A 20,097-nucleotide genomic window follows, 5' to 3' on the forward strand; every position below is an offset into this window, starting at 1 on the left:
TCATTATTGAATATTTTATATTTTATTGTATAAATTACAGCATTGAAGATGCAATGAGATACAAGCAAAATTTTCAAAAGTAGCTGTCCAGTTACAAATGGCGGATTTATCTTCTGCCTATCAAAAAATCAAAAGAAAATATCTTTTTGTGCTGAGGATAACAAATCGGATGACATCGGAGTTTTAATCCTCAAACTCCTGGAGTGAAAAAAGGCCTTTCAGGATCTTTCGTCCAAACAGCAGCTAGTTGGAAAAAACTAGGAATTTCGGTCATTTCCTCCTTCTTAAGTTGAGGCCAGACATTCGTATGAGGCACTGACTGTTCTTCTTTTTCCTGCAATTTAGGGCCTGAGACAAACAGCCAATTTCCTCAAGGTTGATAGCTTTCCTCAAACTTTTTACGGATATATGGATAAATCCTCTATCTATCTTTTTCTTCCGTCCCAGCCGTTTTCAGTTATGGATGTGTAAAATTGGGCGATCTTTATTAATGGTAGAAATTTCCTTTTAACACTTGTTACTTTGTTATTATTCCATGATTTAGGAATGTCAGTAACTATAATACGCCACCTTCTGTAATATCATTTGGGAGTTATAAATCATTTTAATTCTGCCGGATAAATTTGTAATATAATTTATTCTTGCTATTTAATATATATATAATTCTATTACCCTGCAGTAAAATAGACTTATCCGTGTTTTATATTTAAAAGCGGAATGTTTCCGCAGTACATAATTTATATAATATATGATTTATGAACTATATATAGTTATATGCAAACTATATAAAGTATATATATATATTAATAAAAATAAAAATAAAGATATTTTGTTATATGAAAAAGAAGCATGATTTAATCCTGGAAGTCTTGCTTGCTTCCATGTTTATACTGCATATTCTTTGTCCTAATATCTGAAGCCGCAGAGTGCCTTTAATTTAAGAATACTAGTATTGTTTCATAAATCCACAATTTATTTTCTGCTGTGACTTCTGGAGAAAATATTAACGACTTTATGAAATTAATGCTAAAATAAAATTTTAGACCCCGAAAGCGTATAGACAGATCTCTCTATCTCTAATAGTATCTATGTTCTTGCTGCTGGACTACTCCCCATTAATGACTAATTGAACGCCGTATCACCTATAACTTTATGGCGAACTTTAACCAGTCAGCATTTTTTCCAGGGTTTCTTTTTGCCGGATCTCTGATTAATTTTTCGGTTTGTGTGCAGTCATTCGTCGTCAAAGATTGGTCATCTCTCTTAGATTTTGGGTGGTCTTCAGGAGGGAGTGTGTAAGTTAACCTAAATAATTTCGTCGATCTTTTCTCCATTATTACAATCTGGCAGTGCACTAAAACCAAGGATTCTGAGTACATCTTTGCATGACAAATTTCTTTTTTGTACAATCTTATTATGAGTTTTTTTAATATTTTGTCTGATTTATCCTCTTCATCCCCAAGAGAAGACAACCTTTAGTGAGAGTCATCAAACCTATTAAGTTAAGGTCTTATTATTTCCACCCTCCTGCATCTCTTGGAGTGTTTAAGATATTGATAACGCATGATAGTAACTCATTTTACATAAGTCACTAATTTCCAAATAACATTTCTCTTAAACACTGTGACAAGTCCGACATTTATACTTTAATAAAATTATTAAAATACCAAGGGAGAAGTTTATATTAATGGCCAAGAAAGTACATGCATATATATTTCTCATTTCTTTATGCATGTCTGGAATCAAGATGAAAGTATAGATCTTATCCCAAAATTTAGAACATCATTGTTGAAGTTTCTCCTTCTTCGTTATTTGTTGAAAAAAATATTTTTTCCTACTCTCTCTCTCTCTTTATTTTTCTTTTTGGACCTCTAAACTCAAAACCATGAAGTGAATTAACAAGTTTAACAAATTTAACCTTCATTGTCTGTAAAAAAATTTCTCTCAAGAAATATGATGGTGTTAAACAATATTTTAAGAAGAATAGTGCAGAATGATCCAACGAACTAATAAGACTGATAGTGTTACTGTTTTTGAATAGTGCTGATAAATAGTGGTACAAACTTCATTCTGAAGATAGTCATGAAATATAAATACTAAATATGATAGTGTTATAACAATTTATGTTATCTTATAATCCATGAAAATGTAACAAACATTAAAATAATATAAACTGATACTTTTCCTTCTGGTGGAATACTTTCGGAAGACGTAAAATCTGCCATATGATGTCCTCTATAGGCTGGAAATAAATGTTATTATTTGTTAAAGATGAAGCGCAGCAAAGACGTGAGTGAATAGACTATCTGCATAGGGGTCCTTTTGCTCGCAAGTTTCGGGCGCGATTAGCATATGATGTATTAGGAAGGCTAATGTAATATAATACATAAAAGGCACTCAAATATTAACTTTTGTAGTTTCTAACTTTGCTGTGTATATATAGTATATATCATATATATATATATATTTATGATATTATAATATATATATATAAAAAGGGTCATATACAGAAATAAAATTAAAGCGTTCAGGAAGACAATCCTGAATTGCAGTTAATTTCCTGTAAGAGTCAGACAAATATAATTATATAAATTATTCCTTATCACTGTCTACCGTATATATATTTATATATATATACTATATATATATATATATATATATATATATATATATCAATATATGGAAATATATATATATATATATATATGATAATATAATACAGAGACATGTGGGTGGAAATGGTTTGTTTGTATATGATGTTCAAACAGTATTGACAGGTACAGGTAATACATATCTTTGTACAATGTGACAGTAGTTTGTCTTCAGCCAATCATGTTACCTGTAAATCAGATTGCTCTTAGAGATAATTAATGACCCCTAGTAACTCATTATATGTGGTTTTGAGGAGCCGTAAACTTTGCCGTTCTACTTGTGATTTGGAGAGGGATGAAAAGAGTCATTATTTTGCTATCAAAATCAGCCCTTCCAAGTTAATGGTTGTTGCCATTGCCCTGTGATTTATATGACAGAAATGGCATCCAATACCTGGACCATCTATATCGGTAATGTGAATCTGCAATTAAGGAAATGTTACTGGATTTCCACTATTATTTTTAACATCCATAAAACAGGTGAATGACCCAAATAGGTTTCTTGACCATAAATCTTTAAAGTGGCAGACAATATATATATACTCATTTTAGTCGAGATTATGAGAATTAGATATTTCATGGACTTTAAAATTTAAAGGTTTGAGATTATGATTTTATTTCTTTAACCAAACTGTAAACAAATGCTTCATAAAGCCTTCCTCCCCTTTTAATGAAACCTTGCCGCATAAACTGTTCAAATGACCACTAACGATTCCTGTTCTTTTTCAGGTTCAGCAAGTCGATATACTTTGAGCGAAACTTTTTTAGTCATTTCCATCCCAACTGGGTTCCTTTCAACCAAGGGTGCTGTGTAAGGCAAGTATCGGGCAAAGAATAGTGATAATTGGGGTAACGATAAAAATCAGAATATTTTCCAGCCTGATATGTTTCTGTCTTGATAATCTCAAATAATTAGATTGTATGACAACTGAGAATAATTTCATTAGATAATATTTTGCATAAACATAATTTTCTTCTTGACATTGCTTTGACTATTATATTTACTTCTTTATATGTTGCCTTGATTTATCGTAAGCATTTTCACATTGTCAATTCAGTGTACAGGTCCTTTTGTAGGTTGGTAAATTGTCTTTGGTTAATAACTTCTCCCATTTATTAAGTCTTCCTTGCTATATTACTTAACTTCTCTCAGTACTGCCAAGTGTTTAATAAGATATTTTGTTGCAAATGCCTTTCTTGCATAAACCTTGATCTGAACTATTATGAATCAGAAATTTAATGTTTTCAGTCGTGATTTTTGTCAATTCATATAAATTGTATTTTTATATATATAATATTATGTTCTATTTATATATTCATAATCCTATATATATAATATTATACAATCCTATATATTCCATTATATATATATATATATATCCAGAATTTTTACCCATTATACATTATAAGTGAAAATGTTTGTTTGCTTGTTTGTCATTATTACCATTATATACTAAACCATTTGACCAAACAAGACATCAATTTGCTAGGTGGCCATCATTTTTTCAACTTAGATAAATAGCCCTTCTTCAAATTATTTTACGATCCTTCCCTTCCCCATTTTCTTTTGTTTTCTCCATTCCCACCTTTTCACTTGAGGTTTAACTTTCTCAGTTTATCATCTATTCATTTCCCCATCTGTTCTGAGACCGTACTGAAATCCATTTTTGAAAATACTCTATATATCACCACAGTAATACCTGGATAAAAGGGACAGACAGTCAGTAATATCTGGATAAAGGGACAGTAACCACTAAGTAATAGATGGATAAAAGGGACAGTCACCACAGTAATATCTGGATAAAAGGGACACCTAGAATGCAATGTAACACACTGGTTAAACATATGTGTTATTGACAGTAATAACTGGATAAAGGGACAGCCACAACAGTAATACCTGGTCTAAAAGGGACAATATCACTTTGTGTGTATGACCTGGTTAAAGGTGGCAGACAGTGCATTAAAACCAATCAATGGTTTCTGCAACACAGTAATACCAGGATAAAAGAGACAGTTATCCCAGTAATATGGATGTGGAAAGTGACAACTACCATATCACTGTTCTATTAGATCTTTTCCCAAGTGATTTCTTGGATTTTTAAAAGGACGTGTGGAAAAGCTAACAGTAATTCTGGATAAAGGGACACTTCACCACTGAGTAAATCACTGGTTTAAAAAATTCATCATGTTTAATACCTGGATAACTGGACATTAGACAGTAATTCCTGGATAAAGGGTCTTGTTGTAATTTCAGGATAAAAGGGACAGTCATCACAGTAAAACCTTTAAAAGGGCAGTTCGGGTTCCTAATTTAAATAAAAGGACTTCATCACAGTAATACCTGGATGAAAAGATGTTCATTGGCTTCCAATTTCTGGATATTTCAGGAAAGTCACCACAGTAATTTTGGATATTAAATTATTACCAGTTTTCTGGATAAAAGGGAAGGTCATGCCACAGTAATACCTGGTAAAAGGGAAGTCAACCACTGTAATTTCTGGATAAAAGGGACAGTCACCATTAGTAATACCTGGATAAAAGGGACAGTTACCACACAATTTCTATAAAAGGGACAGTCATCACAGTAATATCTGGATAAAAGGGACATATATACATATATATATATATATATATAAAAGAGGACATTATACCACAGTAATTTCTGGATAAAGGGACAGTCATCATATAATATCTATAAAAGGGACCTTTTTATATAATGCCTATAAATGTTACATATCATTAATTTATGGATATTTGGGACAGTACACAGTAATACACATATATAGGGACATGTATATACAGTATATATTGATATATAAACATACATTCATACCATGTAATTTTATATATAAAAGGGATTTTATACGACACAGTAATATATGGATATAAGGGACAGTTACCACAAATTCTGGATAAAAAGGACATGATATCACAGTAATATCTGGATAAAAAGGGAATATATACAGCATCCCTTGTAAGATGGTTGGATAAAATGGACAGTTATCATAGTAATTTCTGGATAAATTCTTTTTCATTCACAGTAATTTCTGGTTATAAAAAGACAGTCATTAAATGTGTATCTGGATAAAAGAAACAGTTACCACAGTAATTTCATGGATAAAAGGAAAAGTCATCACAGTAATGCTCTTGGATAAAAGGAACAATATACAGACTTAGTAATATTGGATAAAATGACAGTTACCATAATTTCTGGATAAAAGGGACAGTCATCACAGTAATTGTCTGGATAATGGGACAGTCATCACAGTAATATCTGATAAAAGGGACATGACCACTATTTCTGGATAAAATTTGTGCCGTTAAATGTTTTAGCAAGTCATCACAGTAATGTCTGGATAAAAGGAAACATATATACAATGTAATATTTGATAATTCCGTGGGACAGTTACACAGTAAACCTGGATAAATGATTGAAGTCATTACAGTAATTTATGGATAAATGGGACAGTCACCACAGTAATACCTGGGTAAAAAGAAAGTGTTTATGTCTGTATGATTATATCTGGATCAGATATGGGACAATACAGCATAGTAATACTTGGATTAAATAAAATATACAGTTATTTACAGTAATTTCTGGATAATTCCCATTTGACAGTTTTTCAGTAATTTCTGGATAAAAGGGATTATCTCACAACATTAATACCTGGATAAAAGGTCCAGTTACCACAGTAATTTCTGGATAAAGGGGACATCATCACAGTATTTCTGGGAGGGAATTTCATCACAGTAAACCTGGATAAAAAGGTTTGTTCTCCAGTCACTTCTGGATAAAAAGGACATTCATTCACAGTAATACCTGGATGTTTGAGACAGTTAATATACACTCAATTTCTGGCTAAAAGGGAAATCTCCAAATGTAATTTCTGGATAAAAAGAAATTCACACAGAATGTCTTGGATAAAAGTGGACAGTCAACATTTTGTGTTCTGGACAAATTTCGTTTCACCACAGTAATACCTGGATAAAAGGGACAGTTACCACAGTAATTTCTGGACAAAAGGACAGTCATCACAGTAATTTTGGATAAAGGGACAGTCACCAAAGTAATACCTGGATAAAAAGGAGTCATCACAGTAATGTCAGAATTATAAAAGAACATTCATCACAGTAATATTTTTATAAAAGGGACATATTCCAGCATAGTAATACTTTACCTTTCGTTTAAAAGGACATTTACAACAAAATGTATTGCTAAGTTGAAGAATCAGTTATATTTTCTAATAAAAGGGACAGTCATCACAGTACTCATTGGATAAGTGGACAGTTACCACAGTAATTTCTGAAATACAAAGAACAGTCATCACAGTTAATGTTGGATTTAAAGGATAGTAACATAGTTTTTTGGATAAAAGGAACAGTCAACCATCTGTAATTTCTGGTAAAAGAGACAGTTTTTACAGTAATACCTGGATCGTTGGACAGTTACGCATACAGTAATGAATGATAAACACATGGACAGTAATCACAGTAATATCTGGATAAAATGGATATTCATACATATAAATAAATAGCATCTTCATGAATCCACCTGATAATTACCAGTCACCAGTGAAATGACTTTATTTCATCCAACTGTTGAAAGTTGTGATTTCTACTTTTCTAATAAATTTAGTATATATTATCAGTCAGACCGTCAAGGTGGACAAAACATCCATATATATATTATATATATACCTATATATAGTGTATGTTTATCCCTACCTCATATAAAGATGTCATAGCTTCCCAGGCATGCTGGGAATGGTCAAGCTAACATATTATATATACATTTTATATATATATTATAGAAATGATATATATATATATATATATATATATATATATATATATATATATATATATATATATATATATATATATATATATATATATATATATATATTGTTACAGAACTGGACTTGGTTTTGATAAGATGAAAATCAACAAAATTATAATTGATGCTGCCACGAAACCAAGGAGTCCAGTTTGTAAACAAAAGGGGATTTATTTGAAGACTCTTACCTCAGAATTTTCCTGCAGTTATAATTTAAGGTGGAAGGTCGCCATATTGGAATTTAGAATTCTTTTGCCAATTTACAGGGATTTATTTATAGAAACTTAGCAAATCAACATTAATAAATCAACATTAGAGACACAATATACCATCACTGAGGGGCAGATTCAAAATAGACACAGTAACAATAATGAAATGAATTGGCAAACAAATGAGTGGATAAAAAATGTTCAGGCCCAGTCTGCAATAATGAGTTCAATGATAATAATCACCTTCAGTCTGCCCTGATTGTGAAATAGTAATGCATGTGATGGTGTTCCAGGATGGAGGAATACTTCATAAAAATGGTTGGCCACAACGGAAACTTCTCTAACTACGACCAGGAATTAATTGAATTTTGGGTGGCAGGCAGAATGGAAGCATGGGAATTGCGATCGTGCCACGTGTCTCCTCCTGAAAGAGACGTTTTGTTAGCCCTGATCAAACTAAGGGGAAATGGAATCTTCCTACAGAAGATTACAAGACACGTTCTTAAAAACAACACATAAATAGCCCCAGAAGGTGCTTTTGATGAAAGCACGTAAATATGATATGAGAATCGGTAGAGCGTGTGCTATTAACAATGAACACGTGTATACGCTCACCCAAAGTTAACTTACGCTATTACCATTTAACTTAACTGCTTAAATAGCCTTTTAGATTGCACTGGTGGAGGGATAAATGATTGTTATTTCTGGATCTTTTCTGAATTCAAAGTGCGTAAATGGCAAGGCAGAGGATACAGGCAAGATTCTGGAAAAAGGGAAGATTGTTTCGTGGAGGAAGAGGTTAAAAGTTTAAAGAAATGGAAATTAAGGAGTTAAGTACAAGGGACAGGGCTGGCTAATTTGATTACTTGCAACGTACGAACCTTTTATGACTGTTACAGGCGCCCACAACAATTCCAGGTCCCTTGTTCGACACAGTCCGTCCAGCGGAGATGGAGGAAAAGCCAGCGTCCGGCTGCAGATGAGGTCAGAAGCAAGTCTCTGCCTGCTTTTTGAAAACAGGCACATTCGGCGTCGGGCGGGTTGGGGGTGGGCGGGCAGCTGTACCTGCAAGCATGTCAAAAGCCAGCAAGGAGGGTATGGGAAAAGCACACTTATCATTATATGCCTATAGAATCAAAAACTACCTGTTCCCCAGCCCTAAATGCCCCATCGCGTGATGGGGGGAAAGGGGGGAAAGGGGGTCTTGGAATTGTTCTTCTGGATTGCTCAATGTTGGGGGCTAGGTGAGGAGTACCAACGCCTAACCAACAGCTGTTTACTGGTTCAAAATACGCTTGTTTCTCCGTCACCCGCTAAATTTCCCAACCTGACAGGCCAAGGAATGCTAAATGATTTCACACTTAAATGTTTCCTGGAACGGTAAAAGGAGGGAGGGATGAATATCCTTAACAGGTCCCCCCTTAAAAATGGCCCTTCACATCCTTTCAGGTGTGAGGGTCTTAGCTAATTCCTCCCGACTGGCCCGTGACCCCTCATAAGGTGGATTGTGGCTCTGCACATCTAAAGGAACCTACCTAACTGCTAAGAGGGGTTCTGAATTGGCTAATTTACAGGCCTCAACCTACCTAAGGGTATAGATACGACTACTAACTGGCTAGGAAGACGGGAGATATCTACGCCTAGACAAATGCACACTGCAAACACTTAACCTAACCTAACCTACTATCCCCACGACTCTGGCACTGAACGAACTGGCACTAAAAGAATGGCACGCACTGAGTTATGATCGGCACCACGTTTGATTACGACTAACAAGCAACAAATTGAAACGACTAACCTGAAGGGTAATTCACAATGTATGGATTGTAATATATCAGTTTGAGTCTAGAGTGGGTTGGAAGGAGGTTAGTTGGAAAAGGGTTAGTAGTACAAAGGCCTAAGTGGTTAAAAGGTTAATGCTACAGGCTCAGAGGTCACACAGGCTACCCTCTCTGGGCAGGTGCCAGGATCGCTCTGAGATGGAAGCTGCACTGTGCCAATGGGCACGAGTGCCAAGAGAGCTTATGGCTCTGACTCCCAAGGTAAATTTCTTCCGCCCCTTCTTCTTCTTCTTCGGGGGCCTCCAGGGTCTGGCTAGGCCATTCCTAGGGGGCGATGAAGGTACTGACTCTGAAGAACGGCCAGGAGTGCCGTCAGAAGCAGGATCAGGGGCAGAATCAAGGGCTACGGGCTGGCCTCCTCCTTTGGCTGCTGTGACAACCGTTGTGGGAAGGGAACCAGCATCTGCATCCTGGCAGGACAGCTCCTGGTCGACCAGAAAGAGGTAACGTCCAGGCCTGCTAGAGGGTCATCCTCAGCAGGTGGAAGAGTGCGGAAGAAGAAACGTCAGGGGTCGGAGGTTCGCACAGTGCGATGATCACAGTGGTGAGATTTGGGGGATCTCCTGTAGGAGGATCCAAGTCATGTTCGGGGTCAGGCGCTGGCACTGACTCAGGGCCCGGCTCGGGAAGTGCGCTTGGCAGGGAGCATCCCGCCAAGATGGATGGAGCTTGGCACTGATCCGTGCTGGCAAGGGGCACTGGCAGTGAATTAATGTCAGACAAAGCTGAAAGGGGGACCCGGGGGATCGAGACCCCTGGCATGAATGTGGACAGCGATTCCTGTCTTAGTGGGAGGACTGGGCCTCTTAGTTTAGTGGAGTTGGCTGCTGCGGCTATCCTACTGAGTCACTTTGCCCATCTCTCAGAGTGACCCCTTACGTTGCAGGTCCTGCAGCGGTAATTAGTTCGGTCCCTTTGTAATGAGGGAGTAATTCTTGGGGTGCCATCCGGTCGCAAGACCCGCGGACTAGGCCTAGAACGTGGTTGATTAGTATTGGCGGACGGGGGCACAGCTGTCACAGAGGCTGTGTCCCTATCTGAAGATGTGGTGCTGGAGGTGCTGGCGGAAGCAGTCAGGCAACAGAGTGGTGTGGGGGTGGGACATCCCCAGAGGATGTCTCGACCAAGCAGGAACTCCACTCCGTGCCTAATATGCTTGACAACGCCAAGACGATGCACCTTATCGCTCCAAGGGGTAATCACCCTGAGTTCAACTGTGGGGATGGTCAGAGACTTTTCGTCCACCTAGGTCACGGTTCACTTGGTGTGCTCCTCTACCATGGCACTGGCGGGCACCTGGGCCCGATCGATCAAACTAATGCCTGAGCCAGTGTCAGCAGTAGTTGGCAGGTGCACTGGGGGGCTGGAACCATCCAGAGAAGCCACTGAGACGGACTGTGTCCAGACCCTCTCAGGGTGAGTTCTCTCCGGCGGCTCAGCTAAAGAGGCGGTGGCACTGATCATGTTCATGTGCCTGGGCGTCACAACATGTTTTGGGCATGCAGGATACCCAGCAGAAGAGTGTCCCGAAGATCCACAGTCTCGGCAGGGGCCCTGGTGATATGTTGATCTCCCGGCAGTGACGGTATGCTGGGAAGCCGGTGTTGAATTAGGCGGAGAGGAGGACTGACGGTTGCTGGTAGGCTGCCGAGAGTTGTTGCCCTGCTGATTGCCATCCTTATAGCGGCAATCTACTTCGGCATGGCCATACCTTTTACAGATGGGACACGGAGGTTTGTTAGGCGGGCCGTTCCACGAGCGATTGAGGCCTGAGAGGTGTCCGGGTGGCACTATTTTGCTCTGCACGGTGCCATGGGAAGGGTTGTATGTCTCCCAGGCATCAGCTAAGCGGCAGGCTTCCTTGAGGGTGGCTGGTTGCTTATCATTAAGATACACAGCCAGAGGCCCGGGAGCACACTGGAAGAGATCCTCCAGCATGGTCCGGTTGAACAAATCCTCAAAGGTGTCGCACCGCATAGATTCTAGCCAGCGGGTCCCAGCTTGGGCTTTGTGACAAGCCCATTCCGTCCAGGACCAGCCAACATTCTTAGCCATACCTCTGAATCTTTGTCTCCACCTCTCAGGGGTGATTTCATACGCCTTGGCGATGGCCTCACGGATGGCAGCCATGTCCCCTCTTTGATCTCTGTCCAGGGCTCGGTGAGTAGCCTTAGCCTTCCCGCCTAGGTGCTTGGTAAGCAGTAAGGCCCTCTCAGCCAGGCTGACGTCATAGGTCTCGAAGAGGAATTCGATCTCTTCGAGCAATTGTTCTGGCTCGTCTTCAGTCCACTTTCCCACAAGGTTATTGACTGTCGACAGAGAGGTATTTGTGGCCGATGGGGTGTGGCTAGATGCTTGTTGTGCTGCTAAAGCTTCTGCACTGTCCTTCTTGGCTCTCTCCAACTCAAGCTCCCGGTCTTTGAGGGCTAGTTCATGCTGTCTCCGTCTTTCTTCTCTTTCGTCTTCTTCTCTCCGCTGCTTAGCTTCTTGCTGCCTTCTTCGCTCTTCTCTTTCTTCTTCTTCTCCGCTGCTTCTTCTTCTTGCCTGCCTTTGTTCTTCTTCATACTTTCTCTTCTCAGCGATCTGTTCCTTTACAAACTTTTGAAGGGCCTGGCCGGAAAGACCGTCCTCCTTCCCTATATTCCTGAAGTATTGGTGCTCCTTGTTTGACATGTTGCTGATGGGAAGGGGTGGTGAGTGAGTTACGTGGGTGTTCCCGGAGGAAAAGGTTTGTGACGATGAGGAAGTGTCCTTAGATTAGTGGCACTTCAATGAGTGGCACCTTTGAATGAGGTGGCACTGTGGAGGAGTGTGCCTTGCGAGGGTCACACTAGAGGAAAAGCGTTCCTGAAGGAGGTCTGAGTCCTTATGGGAGGATACGATGGTAAATGGAGTGCTCCTGAAGGCTCTATGGTCCTTATGGGCGGATGCACTGTGAATGAGGTGTTCCTGAAGGAGCTGCGGTCCTTATGGGCGGAAACACCGGTTGTATGGCACTCTGTTTCTTCAACACAGGTACAATGACTTATAAGAGGTTGCTTTAGTTGGGTGGCACTGTGGTACCGGTGCACTCCGTGGAGCAATGCAAAATGTCAGTGCAGGAATTGGCAATGAAGGTGAGGTACTCTGCCTGGGCAGAAGGTAAATAGGGAGTAGAAAGGTAAATGAGAGACTCCAACAGAATGGAAGAGATAGGAAAGGGAAAGGAGAAAGATAAGTGCTTCAGTGATTGGGTACTTAGCAGTGCTGCAGATTAGTGGCACTGAGAGAAATGGAAACTGGATGTGACATGAGTGGTTAGCTAGTTATGAGAACTAGTGGGCACTGCCTGACATGAGGACAGGTAGGCTACGAGGGAGGCACTCAATGTGCAATGGTTTAGCACTTGCAACACGCAAGTCTGAGGTAAAATATACCCACTCCCGCACATTAGTTGGAACACATAACAAGATATAATCTATATGCACTTTATAGTGCACCCTAAATGGTCTGGGCTGAAGCACTTGGAAAGAAAGGTTGGTTTGCTTGTGTAATCCGCTAAGCACAAGCGTGCAGAAATTTCGCACTGGGTATACGATAAAATTTTAAGTGGGTTAGAAATTTGAAATTTCAGGTTTTGTTATTAATCTAATTCTTTGTATCTGCCTTTTATAATTTATGAGTTGATCCTCAAACTCTAAAGTAAATTACGTTTGTCCCGTGAGAAAAAAAAATGCACTAATGCGAGAGGCGAGAGAAAGGAAGAAAAAAAATATCTCTCTCTCTCTCTCGGTGAGCGATATGTAATGGCACGTATTTGTTATGAAATTATAATCCCTTTATTTTACTCTTAAGCAAAATAAATTATAGTTGTGAAAGTACGTTAAGTTAAATATATCAGGGAATGGCTACTGCTTGCTCTCATAGAAAACTTAGTATGGTATGCAAGGGCGTTTCAAATTGTTTCGCGATGTTTCTCGATTTTTGTTAAGCACACAAGGAGGAGGTTCGTTCCTTGAACGAACGTTGTGGGAACGACTATGCGCGGGAAACAGCTGATCGAGGATTCTTGCTCATCGTGCAACAAAGACGAAATTGGAATTGGATGGATGGCGAAAAAGGAAGACAACAAAACAAACTGCACTTTCTTGCTACATGGGGTTTTAAAATACGAAATGAATTATCACTCTTTGAATATCAGCACTGTCTTTACTTTACATTAATACTTTAATATGCAAAAATAAACGCTGGGAACTGTTTTCCTTCCAACACTGGGACAGGTTGACGCATGTGCGCTTTGAACACAACTTTGTCTGGCTGGCCGTATAAATGCCAGATATCGCTATATGGATTCCCGTAAACTAATCGTTATTTCAAAATTTATCACTAACCAAGAAATGTACATTTTCTTTGCCGTAACTGTTCCGAAATAGACTCCTAGCTACTGGTCCTAATGTACACATGCAAAATTCCCTCACTAGCACTTCCTAATTCCTAATTTTATTCGTCTACAACCCGACACTTTTCCTACACTCTAGAAATTTTGCGGGGCGAACATTTTGCTCCTTTCTCTGTGTCTCGCTAATATAAGAACCCTATGCGTTCCCTTGTTATGAACACTTTTAATGCTACGAGAATTGTTGCGTTTTAAAAGAAATATTAATATTACTCATATTTCCTTAATATTAGGACATGCACACACACTGTTTACCAAAAGACGTCGGCTACGATCGCTTCCTATGCTTTTTTAAAATGAAATGGTTATCGTGAATAAGATAATCGATTTTATATATTCCTGGTTTTTCTAGTCAAGCTTAATAGCGAAGCTAATTTAGCTATTTTGACTATATCTTGGCATTTGGTCGTCACTGTTACAGACTGGAGTTGGTTGATAAGAATTTACACACAAAATTATAATTGATGCTGCCATGAAACCAAGGGAGTCCAGTTTGTAAACAAAAGGGGATTTAATTGAAGACTTACCTCAGAATTTTCCTGGAGTTATAATTTAAGGTGGAAGGTCGCCATATTGGAATTTAAAATTCTTTTGCCAATTCACAGGGATTTATTTATAGAAACTTAGCAAATCAACATTTAGACACAATACACCATCACTGAGGGGCAGATTCAAAATAGGACACAGTAACAATAATGAAATGAATTGGCAACAAGCAAGTGGATAAAAAATGGGGCCAATCTGCAATAATCAGTTCAATGATAATAATCCCCTTCAGTCTGCCCTGATTACATGAAATAGTAATGCATATGATGGTGTTCCAGGATGGAGGAATACTTTATAAGAACAGTTGGCCACAAAGGAAACTTCTCCAAACTACGACCAGGAATTAATTGAACTTGGGTGGCAGGCGAGGTATGGAAGCATGGGATTTCGTTCGTGCCACGTGTCTCCTCCTGAAAGAGACGTTTTGCGTTACCCCTGCTCAAACTAAGGGAAATGAAATCTCCCTACAGAAGATTACACGAGATACGTTCTTAAATACAACACATAACGTACCCTAGAAGGTGCTTTTGATGAAAGCACGTAAATATGATCTGAGCATCGGAGCAGCGTGTGCGTTAACAATGAACACGTAAGTACACGCTCCCAAAGTTAACTTACGCTATCACCACCTAACTTAAATAACTTAAATAGCCCTTAGATTCCACTGGTGGAGGGATAAATGATTGTTATTTCGGGATTTTTACTCAAATTCAAAGTCCGTAAATGGCAAGGCAGGGGATACAGGCAAGATTCTGACAAAGGGAAGATTGTTTCGTGGAGGAAGAGGTTAAAAGTTTAAAAGAAATGGAAATTAAGGAGTTAAGTACAAGGGACAGAGCTGGCTATTTGACTAATCGCAAAAATACGAACCTTTTATGACTGTTATAGGCGCCTACAACAATTCCAGGTCCCTTGTTTGAGGACAGTCCATCCAGCGAAGATGGAGGAACCTGCAGCGCGTCCGCTGCAGATGAGGTCAGAAGCAAGTCTCTGCCCTGCTTTTGAAAAGCAGGTCGCATTCGGCGTCGGGCAGCTGTACCTGCAAGCATGTCAAAAGGCCAGCAAGGGGGTATGAGAAAAGCACACTTATCATTATATGCCTATAGAATCAAAAACACCCTGTTCCCCAGCCCTAAATGCCCTTCTGCCCTTCCCAATCCCTACATGTCTCCCCCATCGCGTGATGGGGGGAAAGGGGGGAAAGAGGGTCTTGGTATTGTTCTTCTGGATCGCGCGATGTTGGGGGGGTAGGTGAGGAGTACCGACCCCTAACTAACGGCTGTTTACTGGTTCAAAATACGCTTGTTTCTCCGTCACCTGCTAAATTTCCCAACCCTGACAGGCCAAGGAATATCATAACAAATATATATATATATATATATATATATATATATATATATATATATATATATATATATATATATATATATATATATATATATATAATTCATTGCATGGTGACAATAATTTTCAGTTTTCATCATGCAGCTGGAAAGGTAAATGCCTAATAAAGTAATGTATAGAAAAAACTATTTTACTATTATGTTTCAAAAAAAAATGGCATATTGGTCTGGCTCCTGAATCTTCCTAGTTCCAATACAAAATCTAAGTGACAAACATTTTAGAATAGTCAGTGGGCAGGAATGATAATTTGTGCAAATTACAAGGCATGTTGGAAGTGTTAATGGTCGAGCTGAGATGGAAACATTTTATCATCAATATTCAACAAACAGGTGGGTACGATGGGCTACAGTATCTCGGTGATCTGCATTTCTTAATTCTATAATCCTGGTATAAAGGGCGTTTCCATCATTGTCCAAACACTACGGTACGTCATTCCCAATAATCTCTAATCCCTCCTCGCTAGCTAAATGGGTGGCATCATACTCGTACAGTCCTATGCCAAGTTTGCACAGGGGCCAGAAGAGCTCGGGAGCTCGTTGTGGACTACTTGCGATCGCCCACACCCGTGGTAATTCCGTCGCGAACCTCTCCTCTTTGGACCGTTGTCCTTGGCCGGGGAATCGGAGGGCCCAAGGCCGAAGGGCGGCAAGGGGTGCCATCTGGGTCAACTGCTGCGACAAGTGATACAGGAATTTTGTTCGCCAGCTCGGATATTAACTGGCGCTTTTCGCAGAGTTCATCGGCCCAGGAAGGCAGGGCAGAATCATGACTCGCGAAGGAATCTGCGGCGGGCAGCAAGAGAGAGGGGATGGCCGGAGGGGGCGGGGTTGACTCGCATGCAGTGGTGACCAGCTCAGGCTCAGCTTGCGAATCCGTGCCTTTGGTTGAGCCTCCGCTGGGGTCAGGAGAACCCGTCTCTCTTGTTACGCCCGAGCGAAAAGGGGGGGTTTGGAGTAGGATCCCTTGGTGGGGGAGCAAGGGCATGCTCTGGCACTGACATTGGCACTGGCGCTGGTAGCGACGTGGTAGTGGTCTCGTCGGTCTGGACGGACGGAGATCGGCACTTCTCAGTGCGCCCAAGTACCACTGGCAGAGGAGTTGATAGCCGAGATTCTCCTGAAGAGAGATCTGGCTGAGGCCTTGGCACTGGCACTGATGCCATGCCGGGCACTGGACTCAGGTTTGGAGGATTGGTTGGGGAATTTTGACCACGAAGTTGTCGTGGTTTGGAGGGGGACGTAAAGTCCTGGTCCAGGAGGACGTCATAGCCTCCTGGAATGTGTTTCGCTATGGCGAGACGAAGGGTCCTGGCTCTGTGGGGTCGGGTGACCCTCAGTTGGACCGTAGGGAGAATCATTTTAAAATCGTTGATGCCCTCAATTGTGACGAGCTTGCGTCGGTTTATTATAGCTCCATAGGGAACTTTGTCTTTCCTTATGAGGGAAATTTGCGGCCCATAGTCGTCAAATGCCTTGACATGGTGTGCTGAGTATCTACCTCGAGGAGGTGCCACATATAAGGGACCCTTGGTTGGAGGGCCTAAGGACTCGGGATTCGTAATGGCCAGGGCGACGGCAGGATTACCGGACTTATTATTTCTAGGGCATTTTGCCCATGAGGGAGAGTGGCCAAAAACCTTGCACGCCGTGCAAAAGGTTTGGGTGAAATCTCTTCACACTGCCCCTGCAGAGGGCGCAGGAGACTTATTAGTGGGTTGTCCGGGAGAAAGAGGCTCTGGTGGTTTACTTCGGCATTGCTCTTTTGAATGCCCAATCTTTTTACAGAACCCGCACACAACGGGTTTCTGTGATTGCCCATTCTTCAGCGAAGGGGCACCCGAAAGGAAGGCGGGTGGGGTAATTTTGCGCTGCAGGGAGCTCTCCTGGGGGTGATGGGTGTCCCAGAGATCCGCTAATCGGCAGCAATGAGCTAAGGTTGGGGGCTCCTTATCGGCGATGTGCGTGGCGAGGGCCGGAGTGGCGTAGAGTAGGAAGTGCTCTATTTTTATCTGTTCGATTGCCTCGTTGAGGGTCGTAACCCCCACGGACTCGAACCATTTGGCACGGGCACGCTCGGACTGGTATGCCCAGTCTGCCCAGGTGTGATTGGCTTCCTGCACTAGCCCGCGCCAGCGCCTCCTCCAGCGTTCAGGGGTTATTTCGTACGCCTTTGCGATAGTCTGGCGGACGACCTCCCAATTTTCCTGCTCCTCCGGCGGAGGGCTTTGTAGGTGGGCCAAGGGCCTTCCCTCCAAGGAACTTGCCCAACACCAGGAGAGTTCGGCTGCACTCATGGGACAGGCCTTTAAGACTGTCTCGGCACTGTCGAGCCACACCTCGGGCTCGGCCTCCGTCCATTTTGGCATGCAGGCAAGAGCCTGGCTGAAAGCATTCATCCCCTAGGTGGCAGGTGGAGGCGAAGGGCCACGCCGTTACAGCATCGCGAGTTCATGGGCATGCTGCTTGTCCCTTTCTTCTCTTTCCGCTTCTTCTTGTTTCTCTTGAGCCTGTCTCTCTGCCCCTCATTCCTGTCTCGCTGCTTCTTCTCGTTCCTCCTGAACCTGTCTCTCTGCCTGTATTGCGTCCATCCTCTCCTGTACCCAGTCTCTTAGCTCTCTCCCAGAAAGGCCGCGTTCCTTCCCGGAGGACATGAAGAACTTGAAATCCTCGCTCTGCTGAGATCGTGTCGACATTTTTCAGGTGGGAGAGGACGCAAGTAACAGAATTAATTTTCCAGTGCTCTGGGAATTTGGAATCTTCCCCAAAAAGGGACGTATGAATGAAGTACCGCCCTGGCACAGCGGGCTACAGCGGGGAGTTAGGAATGGGAATTCTCTGATCTCCCAAGTTACCAACAAAACGGGTTATTGGGGACGATAATGAGCGAATATTTGGTCTCCCGAAGTACCAACAAATTGGCTGACTTGGGGACAAGCCTGGAATGTATAGGTCTCCCGAATTACCGACAAGGCAGGCTTATCTGGGGACTGAATTGAAGATGAATTGGTCTCACCAAATTACTGACGAACGGGTTTATTTGGGGACTAGATTGGAATATATATGGGTCTCCCGAATTACCGACAAGGCGGGCTTATCTTGGGACTGAATTGAAGATGAATTGGTCTCATGAAATTACCGACGAACGGGTTTATTTGGGGACTGTAAGGAGCAAATGATTGGTCTCCCAAGAATTCCCACACAGACGAGGTCTGATTTAGCGAGAGCGCTAGTTTTCCTTACTTATGGGAGACGTATTATTCTCAAGGGCGATTAGGAGGGGGACAATCCCAAATTCATAACAGATAGGCAACACACACAGCCGTAGTAAAAGCACAAAACAAAACACAAAAAAACAGAACAATACAGAACATATAATGTCAGACCCCCAATAATGCAAAACAATTTAGTGGAGCAAGCCGAGGGAGAGCGAAGAAAATCAAACAAAAAAATTTTTACACATTCCTAACTGGGCTATGAATGCCAGTCAAGGTCGTTTCTCTTCCTTTCCTGTTTATCTCATAGGCCTGTCTGCGACGAATGAATGAATGAAGTTAATGTTGGTAAACAAACCCGGGACTTCCCCGGACTGAGGGAACGAGACAACGGTTGTTGACCTTTTACGTCCTTGGCGTTAGCCTAGCATAATATACAATTTCGCCCTATTTCTAAATGAGAGAGAGTAAAATGAGTCAGCGATGCTAGTCTGACTTACGAACACGTGTTTGCAGTCGATTTCTCGCGCCCATTTAAGGATTCGGTTTCGAAATCAGAGGTTTTCACAGGAGGAATACGATCACTATTCCTTTAATGGGTTAGCACCTAAATAGCCTAAGTGAATGGCATGCAAGCCGCGTGCAAAGGCTTCCAAAGCTAAATTTCGGCGATCCTCTCTCTCGTTTTCCTCTGACATGAGCCCTACTATTAAAAAAAAATCCTAGGTTTAGTCACGTTTGCTAGAGTGTCCTACGCTAAATAAACACAGTTTACTTATGCAGAATTTCCATGGCCTGTTGCGCTGGCTTTTCAAAGGTTCGTAATCTGTCTCATATCCAGCTTAGCTGAGCTAATTGCTGATTTCACAAATTGCAACACAAACAACAAAGGGGAAGAGGGGGGATGCAATAATTACGAGAATCCCTGGCCAGGTCGCCATTTTTATGTTTCCTGGTGCAGGT

This window comes from Macrobrachium rosenbergii, chromosome 44 (assembly GCF_040412425.1).
Source record: "Macrobrachium rosenbergii isolate ZJJX-2024 chromosome 44, ASM4041242v1, whole genome shotgun sequence".
In the NCBI taxonomy this organism is placed as follows: Eukaryota; Metazoa; Arthropoda; class Malacostraca; order Decapoda; family Palaemonidae; genus Macrobrachium; species Macrobrachium rosenbergii.